This window comes from Centrocercus urophasianus, unplaced genomic scaffold (genome assembly GCF_019232065.1).
Source record: "Centrocercus urophasianus isolate 14NV4802_14NV808 unplaced genomic scaffold, USGS_Curo_1.0 seq_25, whole genome shotgun sequence".
In the NCBI taxonomy this organism is placed as follows: Eukaryota; Metazoa; Chordata; class Aves; order Galliformes; family Phasianidae; genus Centrocercus; species Centrocercus urophasianus.
The window spans coordinates 17,004,893-17,029,242 of record NW_024884811.1 but is presented as its reverse complement, the minus strand read 5'-3'; positions in this window follow the sequence as shown (position 1 = coordinate 17,029,242).

Here is a 24,350-nt window from a genome sequence, read left to right as displayed (position 1 = left end):
ATTTCGTTTGTTTTTCATGAGCAACACAGATGTTGTTTGGCAGCTTCCATACACAGCACCATAGATAAAAACCATAACTGCACAGAGGAAATGGATGAAGTCTATTTTTTCACCATAACCAAAGATCTCCAAAGCTTTATACAGCCTTTGCCAGGAAAAGAGAAGAGATTAAATGAGGCTGGGGTCTCTGTGTTTGTGTAGTTTTTATCCATCTCACATGGAAACCAAAGAAAAGACCTCTGGAGATTTCTTTCTCATGCTGGAAGCTCCAGTAGTCAGGAATGTACATTCCTTTAAATCCACTGAACATTTTAAGTTTATTCAGTTGTACTGTGTATGTATTTTCTCCAGATGTAAATCAGTAATGGAAAAGCTAATATCAGAGTTTGCAATGAATATGTAGCCTGCATATAAACTGCAGAATAGAAACTTCAAATTTTTGATGGCTAAAACCTGTAATCCTTGTACCAAATGCTTTCCACCAAGATTTAAGGAGTTTGTACGTATGAATCACATCATTTGTTCACCCAGAATATAAATTGCACATTATTAGCCCCAAATTTATTTTGGAGTGATTTTATTTCTACTGCCTTACTTTCTGCTCTCAACTTACACACATGAACTCACTATAAGCCTAAAGAGATGTAACATGGCAGCTAAATTAAAGGCTGTAATCATATATTACATGGTTGAGGGCCAGCCCTCTCTCAAGCACTATCACTTGATTTCACATCTGATTTCTTAACTACATCATTGTAATATCTCAATAGATAGCACACAGATTTTTCAGCCTCTTTGCCTTTTAAGCCTTTGAATACAGCAATTCTATGATTCTATGAATGTCCCTCTTTAGAAATCCCATAGACAAGCTATGTATATATTTAGCTGTTTTATCTTTTCTTGTAAATTCAGTTCTTTAATAATTGTTTTGCTGTGTTCAGAATCCCTTCCTATTTGGGGCAACCATTCTTATAGCAAGTTGCTCAAAACTAAATGTATTTTTTGAGTTTCTTCACCATTATTTAATGCTCCACTGTTTGTAAATAATTTTTTTCTTGCTACCATATTGCACTGAACAGTTATGACGAATGTTTTATCTGTGTCTCTTCCAAAACTGTTTTCCACATCTCTCCATTCCTGTCTTTTTATACCTTTCTTGCTTTGTCCTCATTTGGCAGTAATTCCTTCCCCAGAATTTTACATTGTTTGTTTCTTGTTGTAACAGGAGAATGGTGGTATAAAATACTAGTAAAAGTTTTGAGATGTCTCATCCAACTTTTCTGCTCTATGGAAAAAGCATTGAGTAGGACTTCTTTTTTCACAAAATGTACCTAATATGAACCTAAGTCCATTTCAACACTGCAGAATGCCTGTATGAACTGATATTAGGCTTGTTTAAATGCCATAGATAAAGGACCTTTTTCCTTACCATGTTTTTTTTTTTTTTTTTTCAATTTTGGCAAATATTTTAATCGTATTTTCTGTGTTTACTCTTCTCAGTTTATCTGGGATTTCACTGAATAATTGTCTGATATTCCTAAGTACCTGCCTAATACTTGCACAATGTTAGCATGTTTCTGGATTCGTTGATACCTGAGGGGCATATTGACAAAAGAAAAAAAATTCCCAAATGTCTTTGTAGTATCTGGACAACAGTTTGTGCAATTAAAAATTTGTGAGGAATGCAGAGCCAACAGCACTCATTGCTGTTCTTGTGCAGGGAAGTGAAATTACTAACATTCTTATATAGCCTGCTAATAGCTTACAGCACCTGTACTTTCTCCTTTTAAATAGCTACAGTGAGTGGGCCACTTGTTCCTGGTGGCAACAACCAAGCCATTAATCCTGGCTTCACATTATATTAATCCAGAAAATGCCTTTGGTATCTACTTAGAGGGTAACCTCCTGTCTACACTGATCTGCTGATGTATACAGTAAGTATGCTGGTGTATGGGACTGTATGACTGTGAGTTGCTTATGAGCATTCAAAAAATAAAAAGAAGAAATATTGTCTGATATTTTTGAGTGATGCATCTCAATCAGGCTTCCAAGCCTGTCTGCAGGAAGAAGCTCTGGTTACATTGGTTGTTTACAGGATTTCTTTAAATGAGAGCTGGAGTTAACTGGAGTTACCATATACATAGTTTGAAGAATGATATTGTAAGACTCCATGAATGGTTTGCAAAGGTTTCATCAACAGTGCCTGAAATTTGAAATGGCTGCTGCTGTGGTGAGCTGCAGGGTTGTGAGTTATTTTCCCTGCTGTCAGAGCAGACATAAATAAGCCATAAGTTACACAAATTCCAAGTAGCATAATGAAATGTAAAATGTAAATCTTTGTTAACTTCTTCCAAAGTTGGCATCAGTTACTGCTTCCACAGTTTAAATGTTTTCTCTGTACTTATCCTAGTACAACAGTTTGCATGCGTGCAATGATTGAAGTACATCTTAATTTTCTGCTTCTCTTAGCTAGCAGGTAAATGTGAGTGACTGTGAGTATAAGGGGTTATAACCTGAGACTAGGAGTAAGATGCATGCGCATGCAGACAGCAAAAAGCACTTTGGGACTCTAATCCATTGAAATATTGATTTCAGTTTTTAATACTCTGAAAATAAATCTTGCCATTTGATTTTCGCAGCAGTTATTTAAAAATACTGGACTTAACATGCACCTAAAAAGCTGTAAAAAAGCCTGCACTAAACGTCTCAGAATAACACAGTTTTTAACTTCTGCTGTTGCATGTGTTAAAGAGGCACCTTAAAGACTCATACACTGAAATGAATATGAAACTGCCGGTGTGCTGAAAAATATCTGAAAAATATCTACTGCTGAGGTACTGAAAAATATCTGCTATATTTTTAGCTAATTTTTCTTTTATTATCTATGGGCTGACCTTGAGAATGTCTCTGTAAGTTCTTCTTGAAAACTAGCATTCACTAGCATAATGGAGAGAGGTTTTCATTTGATTAGAAATTTGCAGCTGTCAAATAAAGAGACTCTTACCTGCCTGAACCAATTCCTGGTTTTAAAACATGGCACTGTCTGTTGCTTCATTTGGATACATCACAAATACTATGTTTTGTAACTGACAGCCTAATTACCATCTAGTGATTAGAGTTTGGCATAATAGATTGTCTCACGGATTGCTTTAGTTAATGCTTTGCATGAGTATTTCATAACTGATGATAAAATGGCAAGCTAAATTAATTCACAGGCGTGAACAGACCTGTAAAGTTTAACCTGCACCATATTTTTCCAGGGGGTTATCCATTCCTAGTAACTCTCTCTTGTTACAGCACATGCACATACTTTCAAAAGGAAAGGTTATATCACCAGCACCGCTAAAACATAGAAGTCTGTGCACACAGGGCACAACAGGTTTTATGCAGGCAGACTACTCCTCCTCCCCTCTAGCCTTAAAAATGCTTTTTTGTTTCAAATTGCATAACTCTTTTGGCAGTTACAGATGTGCCAAGAGACTGGCTTTGGCTGGGATGGGTTTTCTTTGTATCGGTTACAGAGGTCCCTGCCAATGTCTCAGCTCCTCTGGCCCCAGAGGGCTGTTGTTCTCCGAGTGCAGCAGCACTGCTCTTGGCTGCATGTTGCCCCTCTTGTTCGGGCTTTGCTGGTGGCCTCAGTCATGCAGGCCTCTGCTTCTGACTGCTCCCACATCTCAGTGCTGCAGGGGCACATAGGAAAATGTAAATTCCTTGGGATGATGAAGGTTAGAGAAGGGGTCCTGTGATATTTTGCCACCAGTTTTTGCCACTGAGCAAATTGATTTGCTGACAGCCCTTTAGGATGGGAGTAGTCAGGAGACAACCTGTGTTAAAAGCCATTTTCCAGCCAGTAGGCTCAACCCCAGCACTTCCCACCAAAACGTTTTACATCTGGCTCTCCCAGTAAACTCAGCAAGCAGCTGTTGAGGACCCAGACCTCAGAATTGGGAATCAGTGATTGCTCAGAGCTGTTCATAACAAAAAATATACTCACTGTTTGAACCAAATGATCTTGGTGATCTTTCCCAAACTTAATGATTCTAAAAATCTATAATGACATCTGGAATGTGCTGTAGAGAAAGCAAGGAATGGGCCTAAAACCCTCTTTGGTCCCTCATGTGTCCTGATAAGTACAGTCAGTGTTCATCCATCTAGGCACCTCAGATCCAGGATGGCCTGATCAAGGCATTTGATCCCAGCAGGTGAAATCAGGTCTTGAGTTGGACCTGTAGCTTGGCAGTAGGACAGTGTATGTTTAAAACTATTTCTTTTTCAAACTGTCATTATTGGGCTTCCAAACAAACAGCCAGCTTCTAACCAAGGAAAGCAAATCCCTGTGACTCTCTGTCACAAGAACCTTACAAGTTCAGGGAAATTATTCTGTTTTCTGGCAAAACTGTGAAGGAATCATACTAATTGGTCGTCTTTTCACACAGCTGTAAGGATTTGTCAGGCTGAGCATACAAAGCTGACAACAAAAGAGGACTGAACAGGTAGACTGATTTTTGGCTCTCTGTTGTGTTTTCATCTTTTTCAAGTCTTATAAAATTGCAGAACCAACAAACAAATATCAGAACTTGAACCTTTGCCCTACTTTTTTTTTTCTGGCTCTGCCATTCTGACATTTGTCTCTAGGGAGTGTTTGCATATGGTGTAAAAATGATCCAGGCTGTCAACACATCAAAAAGCAAACAGAGCAATAAAGGTTGGGTTATTTTCATTTGTTTTGTTCAGCATGCTTCATAAGCAGAGAGCTAGCTGGATATTGAAATGACATACAACCCTGTGATGTGAATATTACATAAATACAACATCCAAGTTCAGACTGCAAAGTGACTGGTAGGGAATTAAAACATTATTAAATCATAGGTATTTGGACAACTTTCCATTCTTCCTGAGAATGCTAACTGGAATCATAAGAGTGGTGAATTTTAGCATGAATGATTAATGATAGCAGAAATGAGTTCTGTCTCCTTCACCACTATTATCATTCATCTTGAAGTCTGAGAACAAGAAAAATATTCTGTGCAAAATATTGCTTATCCTGTATGTCCTGTAGTCTGGCGTAGATGGTAACTATGCCACCATTCAGACCCAAGGCTGCCAGGGATTCAAAGTATGCTGAAAACTGGTGTGGATCTGGCAAAGTTGAGATGTTTTCAGATGCTCAACAGATATGGACAAGGAATAGATCCCTCCCCCATTAGAGGAAAGGAGGGAGTAGGAAATCGTAGGATTTTTCATCAGGTATGGCTGCAGCAGTGAAGCTGTGAAGGTTGTAGTGAAACTCCATGCAGTTTAAATTCCATCTCTATTTGCATTAAAAGTTTCAGGCAACCACTCAGAAAGCTAAAAGAAAAGATGAGAGAACAGCTCACAAAGAGACTATAAAAACTGTGCAGCCAAGCCTTTAGTAATCATTCAGTCAAAATAATGAGCATATTCAAAGGAAATTAGAATCTATTTGTGATGAAATACTTGATGTTTTTGTTCACATGTTACACTCTAACATGGAACAGATAGAACTTTCTACTTCATCTTCTTCCCACAATTTCCATCCTAAGGAACATTCCATCAAAATCAGCGCTGCATTTTATGTCAAAAAGCATAACATAATTATTTTCCTTTTAGCTATGACTCAATCAACAATCACTCCAGACTGTCCTCATCACATCATAACTTCTTCTACTCAATTTACCTTTTAGGATGGATGGAAGAGATAAACATTCACCTTAAGAGTAAAGAAAATTTAATCATTTTTGAAACAGATCATTCTACCTATGTATCTTCAGTTTAGCAACCAAATGGCAATGTATTTTAATTTTTTTTGCTAACAGTTTATGAACTTGCCACCCGACCTTTGGAAAATCTGTTTTTCTTTTTTTTTTTTTTTTTTTTTTTTTTTTAACTTTTTAAACTGTGAAGACTAATAGAAGAAAAGAAGTCTATGAAATCTCACTTGAAGACAATCCTGGGAAATAGGCTATGAAAAGATGGGTCAATGTTTTTTAAATAAACCAACTGATGCAGATATTAAATATAAGTCTTGTGCCTTATTTAAGCCATCCTATGGGAGACCTCTTAGTCTAAATACTTAAGAGCTTGTGGGAAATAGCCAGTACCTCTTCCCTAAAGATTTTATATTCACCTCCCCCTCTATGCATTATTACACATGGATCCAGCAGGTAATGGATCCAGAGACAGTCATTAAAAGCAGTACTTTTGTTTGGCTTTCATGATTAAGTGATGGAGAGGGAAAAGCTGCTGGTACAGTTGCATTAATCTTCAAAAATGAATCCGTATCTTTTTTTGGTAGAGGGCAAAAACATATTTTATTGTAAAACACTAGACTGCTAAGAGCACTAATTACCCATTCTGTTAGCAACTTATTTGCTGGGTTTTGGGTTCAGTAACAGCAGTGTAAATTATGTTAAAGTATAACTCTGTGTTTACAACAGAAGATCTGTGTGTTTGATTGATACTGAATGGCCATTAATCACAAAAATGTCTGGGCCACGCTGATTTGAAGGGAACTTGCACTCTCTCTACAGTTGTTATGTGGGTAAATATTGTGGTTTAAGTGCTAAAATGCACATAGTTGAAAAATAATTATCCATAGTGTTAGCCAAGAAAAACTTGGCAAGCACTCTAACGCCATAGAGCTGGAAAGTTATAAAACACCTATTTTTTTTTTTTTTTTTTTTTTAAATAAGCAGCAATAGATAGAATACATCAGTTAAGACACAACTTCAGTGACTTAAGTAAATTGTTGTTTTTTAAAAGGAAGATTTGCTCCAACTTTTGAACAAACAATACTTTTGTATAATTCCTTTATTCTGTGAATCTTCTCTCTAGGAAGGACATTTGCAGGAGAAAGTACACTTAGAGTAAGTATTATAAATGTTGAGGAAAATTTATTCCTAATCTACGCTAAATCAAGAAATTGACCTTTAATGTTGCTTTCATGTTATGCGGGCTTAAACAGAAGCAAGAAAAATGGGGTTATGGTGTTCAAACAGATATTCATACTAGTTATTTATGGATGAATACATGAGATAGGTATTTGAATACTTGAATATTTATACTTCCTTCACTGCCCTCATTTAATAAATCAGGTAAAAAAAAATCAAATTAGAATCATTTCTCAATTTTGGCATGATTTTGAATAGCTGCAGTACTGGTAATAACAGTCAATTAACAACAACATGGAAAATATAAAATAAAATGAAGTGTACAATTCTTTCCGCATTTTAATAACTAGGAATCAAACACTCTATTAAATTACTGCCATTTTTAAAATGCAGCAGTAATTTCTCAAGAGCAAACTGTATATTTACAGCATTTTCACATGAACAAAAAATTCAATAATTACCTTCTAGTAGAAGTGATTCAGTGACTTTGGACAACCACATGAAAAGCCTGTTTTATTTATCTATCTATCTATCTATTTATTTATTTATTTATTTAAATGCACTTGGTACTTCACTGTACTGTAAGATAAATAGTGTCCATTTCTGGGCAACCTTGTCTAAAATAAATATGTTTTGTACTTCATGCAAGAAAAGAGCTACTTTATCACTTTCTAATGCAATGTGTCCAAACTTTGTTATCAGAGCATGAGTGTTTGCCTTAAGATGAACTATCAGCAACCTTACAAATGAGCAAATAAAAAACATCCACTGATAAAAATGTGCTGAAAGCATTCCTTTTGTCAAAGGCAGTTAAAGTGCACCAACCTTAGTGCTTTGTTTTACTTTAGAGTGAGACACAATTTGCAGCCTACTCTTTTTTAATTTATGACGTTTTTCTTCATTGAAAAGTGTGAAAAAGACTTGCAAAGAGGTTAAAACTTTTAGGTTTAGGAGGTAGCATTTTTTATAACAAAAATCGAGAGCTATCCCCTTATCATTCCCATCCAGGAAAGCATAAGAAAATTGAAGTATTTAAAATACTGTCACTTGGCTTCTTGGTACATGAGTGAAAATACTCCAACAATCCAGTATTGAGCAAGGACCCAACAGAGGCCTGGGAAGACTCAAGAGTTTTGGTGACAGACACTGGAGATCTGTTATCTTTAAATGAAGTGTTTTTGGGCCATTCCAACCTGAATCTATGAATTCAGGTCTTTTGGTTTAGTGCAGAGGAGATCCAGATGTTGTTCTGGCAGCACAAACCTTCTCAAATTCCCTCCTCCACTTGCTCTAATGCTGGCTTAGATAGTGCACCTGTATGATCGAGAGGGAATTTCCTCACTCCATTCCACCCCTCCCCACGCATTTGCTTTCATGCTTGACCTATCTTGTTCTGCTGGAATTGCCAACAAAGGCTTACATCATGGAAGTGGTATTTTTTATCTTTATGCAACCGAGAACTTAATTGAAGCTACTAATTCATTCTATATGCAGCCTGGAACAACCACAAAATCCTGACATGATTTGCCCTTTCCAGTTTAAGGCAGTGATCTAAAGCCAAACAGTTCTGTTTCTCAATGCCAATTCGATCATCCCAGAAAAATCATTTTTCTCCAGCTGTGTTACTGGGAAATGATAAAGGAACACAGAGAATAAACAAACAAATATGTTTTTTTCTTTCAAATTAAACTGAGACAATGCTTTAAAAGGGTTAAACGGAAATGTGCAACAAGAATTTGTTCAGCTCACTTCTCAGTTCTATACATTTGCTCTGAAAATTTCATGGGCTTCTGCAGCTCAGCTGCTGCAGGGGCTGAATGGATCATAAATGCATGTCTGCAGCTTGGGCTCCTTCCTTTGGTGTCTGCTGCAAGTTATGAAGATGTGTTCACTCCCATCCCACATCTAGTGTTGTTTTGCTGCCTCTATTTTAATACTTAGGAAACATCATCACCATTAATCTCCTTCTAATAAAAGAAGAAGCAACATAAAAAATTCATATCTGTTTTTAATTCTGAGCTGAGTTTAGGCAGTGATCAATGGAGATGCAGCATTTAGGACTCTCCTTATTATCTATGTTTTACAATCACTGTGTATCTTAAAAACCCACGGACTTTCTTTTTAAATCGTAAAAAGAAATAAATTAAGACGATCTTTCAAATAATTAACCTATGTGAATCCCATTTCTTGATGGAAAATGTCACCCCACTTCTTCAGCACTGTGAGTTAACATGACCCTACACCTACATCTGTCATTTGACACCGTCAGAAAAATGGGGCCATATGGAGGGTTGCTTTCCTGGGGCTGACTCTCCAGCTTTGAAAATAAACATCTCAGTTTTTTCTTGACATTTCATTTTGATAGTGACTCAAATGCACTTCAGCATTTGTCTAGCAACAGGAGATAACCGTGCTAGGGTGAAAAGGTCTCATAGGGCCCTTCTGTTACACTCTGGAAATTCCTGATGGGATTATTGCTGCCTCTTGATCTCTGAGCACAGAGGCTCTGATGGGTCTGCCACTCTGTGAAACATTGTGCAGCGCATCAGATGCAGCCAGCCTAAATTAACTGAAGAGCTCAGCTGGAATAATATTTTCTTTTTACATTTGTTCTGTCTATAAAACTTTTATATGGAAGCTTTACAAAAACAAAATGAACCTAATGCAGCAACTTAATCACCTGTTTATCTTATCTCTCAAATTATACAAAAGGAAAGAAGAGAAACTTAAAGAAACACACTAAGCTAGGTCTGTCATTATCATATAACTAAATTTTTTTGTACTATCAGGTATTGCCTGTCTTTAAACTGAACTCTGTCCTCCATATCTATCACACTGTTTGTCAGAATGGCAGCCTCATTATATTCCTATTTTTTTAAGGGATAGGTTGCTGGCCTATCATTTGAATCCTATCCTGTAGGCAGCTTTTTCTCTGGACTTCACACTTTAATTTCTTCAACAATGTGGATTTCCAGGAATTTGAACTCTCACCACTCTGTCTTAATGTCTTTCAGAGCTTTCCTGCTATTTCAGTGTATTAAAGACAAGTTTTCAGGGAAAATGCCATACTTACACTGCCATGTACTGCAACTTGAAAAGTACAGGACACTCCCTATACTTCTTCACTTTGATTATATCCTACTAATCAGGCCGTCACCTGGACTATGCTTTGTTCTTCATCACCTCTGTTTGGAAACTCATTCCATATAAGAATGATAGGTGAGAAGACATCTGAAGTCATCTTGATGTCCAGCCATTCCTGGACATCAGGCTAAAAATGTTCGTTCCTTTCCCTTTTCATCTGTGTGATTCCAGCAATAATCATTCTGCAAGTAAAACAACAACGTGCAGGATGCTTGGGATTGAATTGCAAGCCATGGCTCCCTTCTCATTTTGATGGCACAGATCAAGAATATACATTCTCATAGGAGTGACTTTTATTCTACTGACAATGCAATTTTTATTAAGAGCTTGCCCTTTGGTTTAATGCAACAAGCATGCAATGTGAGGCAGATGCATTCACAACACTGGTAGGTGGGTTGGCACAGGATTTTTGGGATCTTTAAGGTTATAATGAGGAGCAAACCTCTGAATTTGGTTGGATTTTCAAATGGATTTAAAATGTATTCAAACATCTTGAATAAATTGAAAGAGAGCAGCCTTACTCAAGCCATTAGTGCTTCTAGATGTAATGAGAAACCCAAAGTGGAAAAGACAGTGAAAAGTTTTTAAACTTCAAGAAAAAGGAAAAAAAAAGTGCAATTTGGAGATAGTTGTAGGAAAGGAAAATGTTCAGTGGTTATAGGAAGTACAAGAACCTGCCTGAAAGTAACCATCCAGGCCAAACCTCTGTACCATCACATCTCATCTACACTTTGGCCATCTTTATTTTCTTCCTTCTTGCTGAACGCTCCGAACATTTAATGCACAAACATTATTGTTCTTATCCGTCTTTAATGTCAATATTAGGCTTTGGTTTAAAAGTGAATCAGAGACTTTCTACCTGCCAAGAATGCAGTCTGGAGTTCTGGGTTTCTTCTGCAACAGCAGATAATTTTGCTCCCACTTAAAGCATATGCTCTACTTTACAGACTAGTTTCTCTCACAGTAGAAATCCAGAGATGTGCAGTTAGGTCCTGGCAATAAGAATGTGAGTGCTGATTTTCAGTCACTTGATTTCAAACTAAATTTATTAGCAAAGTGTGTATATCCAAGCAAGAAATATGTATGTATCCAAGGATGTGGAGTCTCCTTCTGTGGAGATATTCAAGACCCATCTGGACGCCTAACTTTGCAACCTATTGTAGGAAAGCTGCTTTAGCAGTGAAGTTGGACTCAATGGTTTCTTGAGGTCCCTTCCAGCCCCTACAGTTTTATGATTCTGTGATCCTGAACTTGTGTATGGTTCCTATTTTTTTCCTACTGTGAAGCCCAAAGTCGTTGTGCTGAACACCTTACGTTTTGAGAAGCATGGATGCAGATTTAAACTTTGTGTCCGAAGTCTGTTTCTGTAATTAAACTGAATGTGAAAGTATTTCCATATTGGACTGGCTAACTCTGACCTTACTGAGACAGATTAGAAGGAACCATACTAAAATCAATGGAACAGACTGCAGTCCTGTGATTTCTAAATCAATTGAATTTTGCTTACTTCAGTTGAGCTGATTTTGATTTACAGTGATTGAATGACAATAGAGTTAGGCCTTATGTTAAACATATTATTTGCCTTTTGACTTTGGTAAAAGGCCTGTATAGCGACACAGAAGTAGCATGAGATTTTTCTGCCAAAAGTGCTGGTGAAGTTTCTTTAAAGCAAAAACATGGAAAATTTTGTACTTTCTTTGTATAGATATTCGTGCTGTCAACTGAGAGAGAGAGAAATATTCTCTATCATTAAATCAAAGTTCAATCATCTGGAAGATTTTCATACGTCGTTTTTACATTCACTTCCTATTTAATGTGATGCAGATTTTTTGTGTGCATAGATCTTGAAAGAAAATAACATATGGAGAAACCTACGTAGTTACTTTGTTTAATGAATTGGTATGCTTTTGTTTAACAAAAGAATTTTAATGAGGACAGTGAAAGACCCTGAAAAAAGACAGAGTATCTTTAAATCAATATTTTTTTCTATTTTCATTGCTCAACTCAAGCCGAGAAATAGAGAAAATGTGAAGATTTTACATATTTCATCTAATACAATGATATAGCAAATTCAGTAATCAGAATGAATGAACATAAAGTAGTACTAGAACACTTGACATTAAAAGACAAATATCTCAGAATGCCCTTTTCTGGTTCCTGCGCTGGTCTTGAAAATGCGAGTCACTTAAAATCCACATAGAGATGCTTCCTGGTAATCAGCTGCCATAGCTACTGTTGTAACCTAGACTGATAATTGTTTTTCTTATCATGATTTACTAGCATTTATGGTTGAAATATGCAGTAGCACAGGTTTCTATTCAACAAAGGAGGATTTTTTTTAGGGACTGCAGGTTATAAGAGAAGACTTATGCAGACTGGCTCTACTCAGAAGGACTTGGGGATGTGATAGCATCAGTGGACAAGGGGAAGGTGACCAATATCATTTACCTGGATTGAGCAAGGCCTTTGACATGGTCCCTCACCACATCCTTATCTCCAAATTGAAGGGATTTGATGGGTAGACCACTCGATGGATAAGAAATTGGTTAAAAGGCTGCAGACGGTCATCAATGGCTCTATGTCAAGGTGGAGGCTGGTAATGAGCAGCATCCCCCAAGGATCTGTCTTGGGACCAGTGCTCTTTAACATCTTTATCAATGACATTGATAATGAAATCGAGTGCACCCTCAGCAAGTTTGCTGGTGACCAAGCTGAATGGTGCGGTTGGCATGGTGGAAGGAAGGGATGCCATTCAGAGGGACCTCAACTGGCTTGAAAGGTGGGCCCGACTGAACCTAATGAGTTTCAACACAGCAAAGTGCAAGGTTTTGCAGTTGGGCTGGAGGAATTCTAGGCATCCATACAGACTGGAAGGAGCAGTCCTTGAGAGCAGCCCTGCGCAGAAGGACCTTGGAGTCCTGATGGATGAAAAACTGAATACCATCCAGCAGAGATTCATGATCCTTGAGATCCCTTCCAAGCTGGGCCATTCTATGTATATTCTGGTAGATGAAAAGATGGGTATGAGACATTTGTCTACACTTGCAGTCCAGAAGGCCAACAGTATCCTGGGCTGCATTAACAGAGGGGTGGGTAGCAGCAGGGAGGGGAAGGGGATTGTCCCCCTCTGCTTTACCTCATGAGGCCCCATTTGCAGTACCACGTCCAGGTCAGGGACCCCCAATATAGGAGAGATATAAGGCTCTTGGAGTGCGTCCAGAGGAGAGCCACAAAGATGATCAGAAGAACTGGAGAACTTCACCTACGAAGACAGGCAGAGGGAGCTGGGTTTGCTCAGTATGGAAAAGAGAAGGCTCTTGGGAGATCTTTTTGTGACCTTCCAGTTCTCAGAGGGAGCTTAGAAGCATGGAGATAACATTTTACACAGGCAACCCTGCCCACAGCAGTAGATTGGAACTAGATGATCATTAAAGTCCCTTCCTACCTAAGACACTCTATTAACCTAGGACGAGGAAGACTGAATCTATGAATTTCTAAAAGATTTTTGGAGCCACGTTCATAGAATCATAGAGTTGCCCAAGTTGGAAAAGACCGTAAAAATCATCAAGTCCCACCACAATCTAACCATACTACTCTAACAACCCTCAGCTAAATCACGTCCCTGAGCACCACATACAAACAGTTTTTAAACACATCCAAGGATGGTGACTCAAACACCTCTCTGGGGAGCCTATTCCAGTGCTTAACAACCATTTCTGTGAAGAAGTTTTTCCTGATATCCAACCTAAACCTCCCCTGGCGCAACTTAAGGCCATTTCCCCTTATCCTGTCAGCTGTCACAAGTGCTAAGAGACCAATCCCACTTTTTCTGTAAGCACCTTTTAGCCCCCAGTTGCAATTATATAATTCCACTGGATAGTGTAAATAAAAATTTAGTCCAAATGTAGTTTTGTAATTTATGTTGAGACACTTTGAACTGATGGAGCTATTGCAGAGCCATGTGGTTATAAAAAAAAATGCGAAATGAAATGTGGAACTGTTGTAATAAAGATTGTTACAAACAAGTTAGCTTCATAATTTGACCTTCACATTCAAACAATTCAAGTGGAAATAAGAGCAGCTCCTATGGAAATGTCTGAGTGGCATCCAATATGGTTCAAAGAGTGAAAGCTGAGTAGAAAAAAAAAGAAAGACAATCCTAGTTCTATTTTCCTGCCTTCATGAGGAAAACTTGCATTTCTTGGCTAGATTCCCTGGACTTTAAGGGAAAAGATTTGGAAGTACAATAGTATCTTCTCAAGTTGGTTCAACTCCCTTATAATTACTTATTTTATTATCATGAAGCTTGACAGAGTAACAATCAAATGTTTGTGTACTTCTAAGTATCCAAGTGTACGTCTATTCAGCACCCTTGTCTCTTAGTCATACTAATTACTTCATCTTCCAAAAATGGTGCATTAATTTCCTGCTGAGTAGTTAGGGAAGAAGTCTGCCTTTCACTAATGAGAATGCTGCCCCTTGCAAGCAAAATATTTTGAAGTACTTAGAGGTGAGAATGACTATGTTAGATGGTCATCCCCCCAAGACTCTAGAGTGGCACCTCCAGGTAGATAAGCTCTTTACTGACAAAGGGCAGACAAGTGTGGACAAAGACAAGCTTCAAATATACTATTCTACTTGATACAACAAAGTAAAAACACTTGAAACACCCATTTTGATCTACAGTCAGACAGTCACTGTTAATCAGTCCATGCTGACTAGGAAATATTTGGAAGAACAGTTCATGGTCTGAATAAAACTGGCCTATTTAACAGCATTATTTATTTTTGATTGGCTGTATCAGTGAGAAGTCACATATCTGTGTAGGCACAAACTTTAAAAGTTAGGTTTTTATTTAAGCAGTGCTGTCTGCTACCTTTACTGATATCATTGTAAATTATAAGCATTTACTTGGCACAGCCTGCTACTGTTGATATGGTGTGGTCTTCACTCCCTTTCCATATTCTCCAGACAAGCAGCTAATCAGTCTGACTGTTTGCTGAGTGAGCTGACAACTGCAAGAACCAGATGTTAAGTTCTAGAATTTATTTTTCCAATGGGGTCATGTAGGTTTCTGATTTGTCTCCTAGCTAGCCTGTTCTAAAGTCTTTTATCTTGGCCGATTTCCATCAAAACAATAAAGCATTTATAAGTCTTAGTTTCCCCACAAGCATCATATCCAACTGCAGTTTCTAGAAGTCCCCTGTATAAGGATGTGAAGGTTTTATTTTCCTTGTGAAAGCTGTAAAGAAGGTACAGGCTTTGTTATTTCTGATACAATATTCACGTCTTGTTTATAACAACTCAAAAGAATGTACTGCAAAGCTTCATTCACAGAGTCAATGTTTCAAATTTATCAGAACAGGATTTACGTTCTGATATTTGTACAATTGCAAAAGCTATCTCTGTTGGGTGGAGAAACAAGTTTGTTTTGGTGGAGTGAATCCATCCAAGTCTCCACACAGAGCAAGGAAGACATGAAAAACTGGTATAGCAATCATGATAACAGACAGTCACTCTGAAAAGACCTGAAAAAATTGTTAAGCCCGTGCATATTTCTCGTAATGATTGCTGTTCTTTCCTTATTTTTATCCAGAGATTAATTTTAAATAGGAAAAACTAGTGAGGAATATACTCGAATCTTTGAAAATCATATTTTCCAGTCTGTGCATATTTTACTTTTGCATGAAGGAAAAGAAGAAAATATTTGTCAATATTTTTTTCTCAATATCTATCTAACAGAACTGGAAGTATACCTCCAAAATACTGCTGCCTCTTTAGTAAATTTTCTTCTCCTAAGCTTTGATTTGAATTAAAATTTTCTATACAGCGTTCTGGTTCTAATGGTCTTTTACAGTGCTTTTCAAACCTTGATATGTTTCTTCAGGCCTACCTTCAAGATGTTTTCCATTTCAACTTGAAATGGCTGTTCTTCCACTGTACATTTCTCAAGTCCTTTAGAATTCAAGTGGTTTGGAAAGATTTTCTGTAAACCCATGATTCCTGAAGAATTGTGTTAAGTGAACACAAAACGTCCTTAAAAGTCTTGTAGAAGGAGACTAAAGATATGGCACATTTGGCGTAGCTTTCCTTACAGCAATATGATGATAACATCACAGTGTCTAAGCAGTTCCCACAGTGTCAGAGATCATGTGTATTCAGCAGTTAAAACACAAATCCTTGGCTCAGAGAGTCCATGATCTCCCAGCTACTATCAGCAGATAAGGTAAAGAACCCTTTTAACAATTAACCGTTTTATAAAACTCTTTCCCACTGCTGAATTTTACCGGTTTGACTCAGAGATAATCTGGTCTAAATCAATCTAATCATATGGATGTTAAACTTTACAGATTGTAGATACTGTCATTTTTTTTACCTCCATTTGCAATGCTGGGCTACCAAACTCTGATTTGAGAGCAGTTAGTATGAATGTAGGTAATCTCTTCTGTCATGAAAAATACTGTAACATTTACCAGTTTAACAAACTGATCTACTAATACTAAGACAAATCCTCTGCTTTCAATTCATTTAAAATTAATATTTGTGTCGTACTTAACAATGTGGACACTGTTACACAAAGCTCAAAAGACAGTAGAGAGCACAAAGCCCAAAGAGATGAATTCTGCTCTGTCACAATAAGCAGAATTTATTCTCTATTCTGAGGATTTAGCTACCACTCCACCTGAGTAAACATGACAACACGTGGATTTATATAGTGGCACTGGTGGTATTATATATTCCAAAGGACATTTTCATATGGCAAGGATGTCTTCTGCAGGAGAACCATAGGCTGTACTCCTTTCTTGGCACAGGTTCGTATGTATGTATCATGAACCTCTTGGCCTTGTTCAAGATTGTTATTTTTCCACATTCCTGACTACTGTAAACCTGCTCTTAGAACAGTATCACTGGTAGGGTCGAATAACATGCTTGAAAGGATTGTCATCTCTCTAGGGATGAATAGAATTTCAAGGGAAGGAGAAGATAACCGATTAAAGCTTTGACAAATGGGTACAAAATACAAAATTATAATTTCAGCTACTTTATTTTGAAATATATGGCAATAATTACTGAGCCAAAGAAAAATAGAGCATCATTTCAAGCAAGAAGGTACTGTGTAGACGAACACAAGAAACACTCTGAATGACTAAGATACAGTTCTGGTAATGTTCCGATACAGGTCTAGAAGTTAAGACATTTCCCAAACAATTTTTTGTTTCAATCTTAAGTACAATTAATGACTTTTGATCGCATTTTGCTGAAAAAAAGAAAGCATGGAAAACAGCTTATTTCCCTCAGAAAGCTAACTGCTAAAGAGGGTCTGTAATGCCGTTGGCCAGCTGGAACCTCAGTTTGCTTTTTGTCCCACATTGCAGTCCCACTGTGAGTGGGCAGGATGTTTTCCAGAGCATTAGTTCTTTAGGCTTCAGGCAATTTTCATCTTTTTTTTTAAACCCATGTTTACTCCTTCTGCATAGAAAATCAGCTACCTTATCAGAACCTTAGATGAGGTTCTGGGATCCTACCATCTCAGATGGCAGCTTGATCATATGTATAAACTTTATGTGTGGGCCAGCACACGCAAAAGCTTACTTTTTCCAAACGTACTGTTCTTTTCCCTTGTAATGATAGGCATTTGGAAAGAAGATTATAGACATTTGATTTTAGCAGTGAGTTCAGGTACCCCTATCCCCCATTTTTGAAGTCAGACAGAAAATTCACACAGAGCTTTGTATCCTATTTGCTAACTACAGACAACATCAGTGGCAGCACGCTAACTTAAAACTAATTCAGTCTGTTGCCTGTTCTTGACCATGTTCGAATAATTATCTCGTGTTACACAGAAAATGCCCAATTCAGTCTTCCAGATTTCATTTCAGAGTTGTCACATGCAGCCCTAGTGTTTCTAAATATAAGGGCCTCTGCCATCTGATTTTCTTGAGGACTGAGTATGGTACAGTCTGTGCTGGCAGGTCTCTGTGACAGCAGCCATACTGAGCATGGAAAATATGGCTAAGTCTTGCTTTTATCACTGCAGCTGCATCTCTGCTTGGGGCTTTGCTGGCACGGATTTTCTGTCTCCAATGTACAATTTTTTCACTCCTCAGCCAGCCCAATATACCAGAAAAATTTTGTAGTCTAGACCATACATTAACTTTCCCAGAGGCCTTTGATATCAGAAATATGATACCATAAGTAGTCTTCAAAAATTCTTCCTTTTGCTTGTTCAGTCACCAAGGTCAAGCCTACTGCAAATTATACTCCAACTGAACACACTATCACAGAACTTCTGTCTTTGATTTTGTTGTTCTACAAATCCTCAGAGAAGCTTTGAAGACTAAGTAGCCGTCCACAGCTAAAGAAGTGTTTTTGCAGCAGCCAATAGTAAAAATACCATGGAAAATATATTAATATGCTACATAAATTGAAGCAGATGTTGTCCATAAACTCACTTTTGGGTACCAGACAGTTTGATTTACTAGTTAAATAGTTTGACTAAAGTGTTAACAGCAAATCTGGTCAATACAAAAATCTGAGATTTTGTGCACTTTGCTGTCTTTCAGGGATCATGATGATATATGTATTAAGCCTATGTCTATGTCTACAATATCTTAGTGACAGTTGATACTCCTCTTGGTCAGCATGACTCTTTATAGACTTACCTCTATAAAGAGAGAAAAAAATTGGTATCTCTGTTCATCCCACAAAAAAGCATTCACTATGACTACCAATTTAAATTTGGTGGATAAGGAAGGTTCCAATGGAAAGATCAAGATAGATTTGTGTTTTGTTATTGCTTGTTTGTTTGAATATACAATTGGCCCGACAGCATTTTGAGTTTTAGTCAGATTTCTCAGGAGCTATTTCTTTGTGTTTTATGTTGTTATGTCACGTACATTCATAAGATGTACACAACCATCTTATTGCTTCTTTCTCAGTGTGGCTTATGCACAAACATGTGCTGTTAGTGCTAAATATACAATTAAAATTATGCGAGCTACCTAGGAGACTTATTTCTGCTCCATGGATGCTGGTTGATATGTGCTCTCTTCCATTTCCCATTTTCAATGGCATTGCATGAGGAAGGACTGATTCTACATAACAGATAAAGACAGACTAGTATTATGTAACTATATTCATCTGCTGAAAGTAACTTCAAAGAATTTAGGTTCTAATTCAATTCTGGAGGTCATGAGAAAGCCAAAATACTTTCCCAAAGTACGAGAGAAAAGTCTTTTAATTCTGTAAAATAGCTACAAATCTTGTAAGAAAGCTCTTAAAAATGCAAGATATCCAGCAATATGACTCCCCAACTGCTAGTTTTTGTGTACAGGGAACTGTCATGAGCTTGCAATCAGCGTAACTAAGTTAGATTGAAACAACAAGATTAGGAACAAGGAAAAGTTTCCTTGAAAGACCACAGTGTATTCATCTTCTTTGTCTTTCATGAACTAAGAAAGTGATTGCCTCTGTGTTTTGTCTGCTTAAGAAGGAAAAATAATAGGAACATTCCAAAAGCTTAAATATTACTGCATTTGAGTTTGCTACTTAAGAGAGGAAAAAATTCAGTGTGCAGGTATTCTTCCTAAACTGATTTGAGCTACGTCAGTAGAATTCTACAGAATAAATCTGAGAACCTTAAGATAAAAACAGAACACAAACTAGTTTTCTGAAATGTGTGACATCTACTTCTTGTTTTCTTATGGTGAAGGAGTCTCAACAAATATGAAAATAGCAACCTTTGTATCTTTGTCAGAAGACTAGGAAGAACTTTTCTCTCTTTTCTGCATTTCTCCCTTCTCCCTAAATGGTAATGATAACAACCAGAACGTTTCCATTTAGTGCTTTTTTCAGATTTGGATGTCAGAGAAATAGAATCATATTGAAAAGGTGTAATTTTACACCCCAAGTATGGCATGGTGGCTTTTTAAACTCTGGTTTACAGAAAACTCATCTTGTTAGAGAGCAAAAATACTTATAGGAATCAGTCTTCAAGTACTGCCTTAAAAAAAAAAAAACAAAAAAAACAAAAAAATATGACTTTGAGTAGGTCATGAACATTTGTTAGTTGAAATATTAAGTGAGCCCCCAAGGCTTTCCAGTCATGTTATAGCATTCTCCTCAATTAAAGCTGATGATCCATCAGGGTATAATCTTAGTTATTTACGAACAGCAAGGTATGAATAGTAGCCTCTATGGTAACCATTTAGGTAGAAAGCTACTCTGTTTGTGACAATAGGAACAACAAAAAATATTCAAATTCTCTTTGAGGGATTGGAGTATTCTGCATCTATTGCAGAATCTACTGTTCTGTTGCATCTTTTCCTTTAAAAAGACTTGCGGTACTCTAAGATACATCAGATGAAACATCAGTGGCTTTGAATTGTAATAGCAGATTTTGATAATGCAAAAACAACTTCTAAGCATTAGTAGATGCTGAGAACAATTGCTGTGATTTTTTTAGACAGAGAAATTGGAAGAAAATGCATTAGTGGAAATGAAGCACTAGAAGATGTTAATGTGAGGAGAGGGGATCATGTGGTTGTTTGCAGCAAGACTACTTAAAGCCAACTAAACTAAATGTCTGCAATCACTTACTGCCTTGTAATGCATAGTAGAACTTTCTTCTGAGAAATGTCTTCTTGGAAGTAGGTGTCCATGGATGACAAAAGGGCCTGTAAAGTCAGAGGTTTAGTTTTATGAAAAGTATTCCTTCATCAGTATCTGAATCTTTCAGTATGAAACAGGAAGACACTGGTTTAACAGCACTGACGTTAGCTCCTAACATCTTTACGCTACAGACATTTTCTCTGAAGATTTCTGATTTATATTAAGCATATATACATAAGTATATATAAGTAGTTCTTTCCATTCCAGATCAAAAGAAGTGCTTGTGCATCTGGAATGTAGACTGACACTGGTTTGTGTTTTTTTTCCACAAAATTATCACTAGATTTGATTGAGAAAATACTGCTTCTCTCTATGAGTTTTGCTTTATTAGCTAAGTCATGCCCACAGAGGACCAAATCCCAGTGACGTGAAAGGTCATTGCTTTAAATAAAAGCCATGGTTGAGACCAAGCTTGCAATGAGATAAATTCAATTCAGCATTCTTGCAAGAAATATCATACTTGCTTGTGAGATTCCTATCAGGAGACAAGCTGAATTTGCCTTTGTAATCTCTTTTACCATCTTAGATATATCCCATCATCACTGTGTATTTAAATTTCAAGCAATTGCACTCAGTTTAGCCAATAACAGTGTAATTGTTTGCTTTCTTTTGGTATTTTCATGTGCCTCTCCTGACACTAAGCTCTTTCATAATTTTAAATTCATAACTGAAGTTACAAAGCCTCTTTTATCCACTTAATTATGCTGATATTGGATTGCGTATTAAGAGCAATAAAACTAATACTGCAGACCTTGAGACTCCATCTTGACTATCCTTGTGTCTACATTTTCACCACCTAGGAGCCCGGGATTCTTCCAAACACACTTTAAAAATTATAGCTTCTTGTATTGAGTTGCATGCACTGAATTTGATAGAAATAAGTTCTTAAGAGAATAAGTGGAAGGAGTTTGCACTGTAAATTTTTATGCATACTTAAATAACTCCAGAACTTTTTTCAAGCAAATGACTAGTCTACAATACTAAGAGTAGTTGTTAATTTATGAGAAGAGTATTATATAAATAAATATAAGAAACAAACCAACTTTTCTCACATTTGGTGTGAAGTTCTCCTTATCAATATATGATCTTGTGCAAATCAAGGTGAGGATTTATTTTTCTGATGCTGTGAAAAAAGATTTCTCTACATTCTGGCATGTTAGGAATGCTAATATATCAGAGGATGTGACAGTGGTAACATATACCCATATGAAGCAAATAAATTCATTTTTTGTATACTATTGACATCTACTAGAAAAGGATAGTGCATAGCTGAAATTGAGTTCAGTTTCCACCAATCCTATTAATGTTACTGGTAGAGAATCTTGATGAAATTTTACCTAGCTCTTTCAGTAAATTCACCTGGCTAAAAATGGTTAAAATCAACAGTTTAATACCATGTCCACATTCAAACTATCTTGGCAATATTTGCACAACCAAATAAACACAACCACAATAGCATGGCATCTCTCACACCTGCAACTCATCCAGGAAACAGGATATTTTTCAGGTTGTAAACTCATGCTACTTTCTCTTCAGTGGTTACATTTCTACCTGAATGAGACTCAAATCCAAACAGCAGCAGCAAATTTTTAGATGCAGATATCTAATTACAAACTCAATATGAAGGCTTCTAGTATAGCCAGAGAAGCTGAATGGTTCCATCCAGCTGGCCAAAATTGGGTGGCAAATACCATGTAAGAAAACCCTTAGGTTTTCCATGAGGCCTCCAACTGCCAATCCAAAAGGACAGCATCTTTCCAGCACTTTGTCTACGGTTGGAGCAGTTGATGATAGAAGTATCTAATCCAGTCTAAACATTGGTCTGTAAGAAACATCTGAAATAAAAAACTAAAGAGTCAAAAAAATAGAAAAGGTGAATCTCTTGTACAGTTTGTTGCAAAGCATTCTTTCCATGTTCAAATTCAACCCCATATAGGAAAAGCAACCTCTCTAGTTATATTATGAGCAGATAGAGAAGTAGGAATTGCTGTTACAAGAGATGCAGGCAGACTGTAAGCCGTCATTAAGGGCTTAGATACTGCAGCATCGTGAAATGATTTAAGGCTGTTTAGTTTGTACATATTTAAGAGATGGATAAGAAAACGTAGTCAATATTCTGTTAAAGAAGCCATGGGATGTGACTGAAAACAGGTTCCTACAGAAAATTTACAGCAACTTCAGTCTTCAACTGTCCTAAATAAATAAATCAAGCCTTAAAGAAAATACATTTGCTTGCATGGTAAACAGTAACTTAAGTACTCTCAATCATTTCATGTTGTTTATTCTCCAGCGAAAATAACATTCTATTGTTGCATTTTCTGTGCTGTGTCCACTAATTAACAGGCTCCAGAATTACACATTTAAACCCTTCTGACATCATCTGAACATAACATGAAACCGCATACAATAGGAGTGTCTATATAGTTCTGCCCTCATATTTCAGATCAAATGGAGCTAAAGCTAAAAAGAAAACACAACTAACGTATGGAAATATAATTAGTTTTAAAAGTACAAGGAGCAAAAGATGACTTAATGGAACACACTGTGGCAGAAGGGCCTCTGGGTTTACATTTTATACCTTTAGATGCTCAGTGATATAGTGTGAAGATAAGCTTAAAACAGAGTATCTCTCATTTCACTTAAAATATGGCTTAATTTCTGAGATCACTTTGTTCTTCAGTAGACCTGAGCAACAGCGCATGCAGTTTCATGCTATTTGTCCTTGTCATTAAAATGCCAAGAAAATTACTCTTTGAAAGTCTGGGAGAGTACAAAAAAATAAACAATGGTAATTTCACCTAGTAACTATTGTTTCTGAAAAAATGCTGCACATGATTAAGTAGAAATAAAGAAAGAGAAGAAATAATATTTTGTCAAGTAAAAATTAAAATTCACTACTTTTAAGAGAAATTATGGAGACCTGTGAGACCTTCTTGAGCTTCTATAATATAATTTTTCTCTGTGTTTTCCTGATAAACTGAAACATCATCCTGATTTTGTGCCAGGGCTCTGTGTCAGATTTTCTGCTGGGAATATTTGTGGTACCAGTTGTTTTTGAGAATTTACTTTGGGGGCTTCTATGTGGATGTGATACAGAAATATTCCAGTGTCTGGGGAAATATAAAATTACAATGGAACTGATTCAGAATGAATATAAAAATTTAAAAAAAAAAAAAAAAATTGTTGTTTTGATCCCTGGGACAGCCAGGATAGCAATAAACAGAAGGATAAAGTTTCTCTACCTGTTTATTAGGTTAAGTACTCTGATCAAACATTTCTACAAATACAAGAGGCACTTTTCTTCTGATTTAGAGCACTGAACTCAGCTGAACTGCTTCCACAAGGAATGTTACACGCTTGTTAGCAAGTTTCAATCTTCACACAGACCAGCCTTAATGATTCTGACTGCAAATGCCATCATCTGACAGTGATTCAAAGGTGCCTGGCTGAATGCAATGGGATACACGAGAAATCAGAACAGTCAGTGAAAATGAGTGATGCTGGTTTCAATCAGAAATTATCAATTGAACCTGGCCATTGCTGCTCTATCTAGATCCCAGGAAATAATACAGTCTTTACTTAATATCTATGTGTTCTCTCATATGAGAAACTTTCATAACTGTT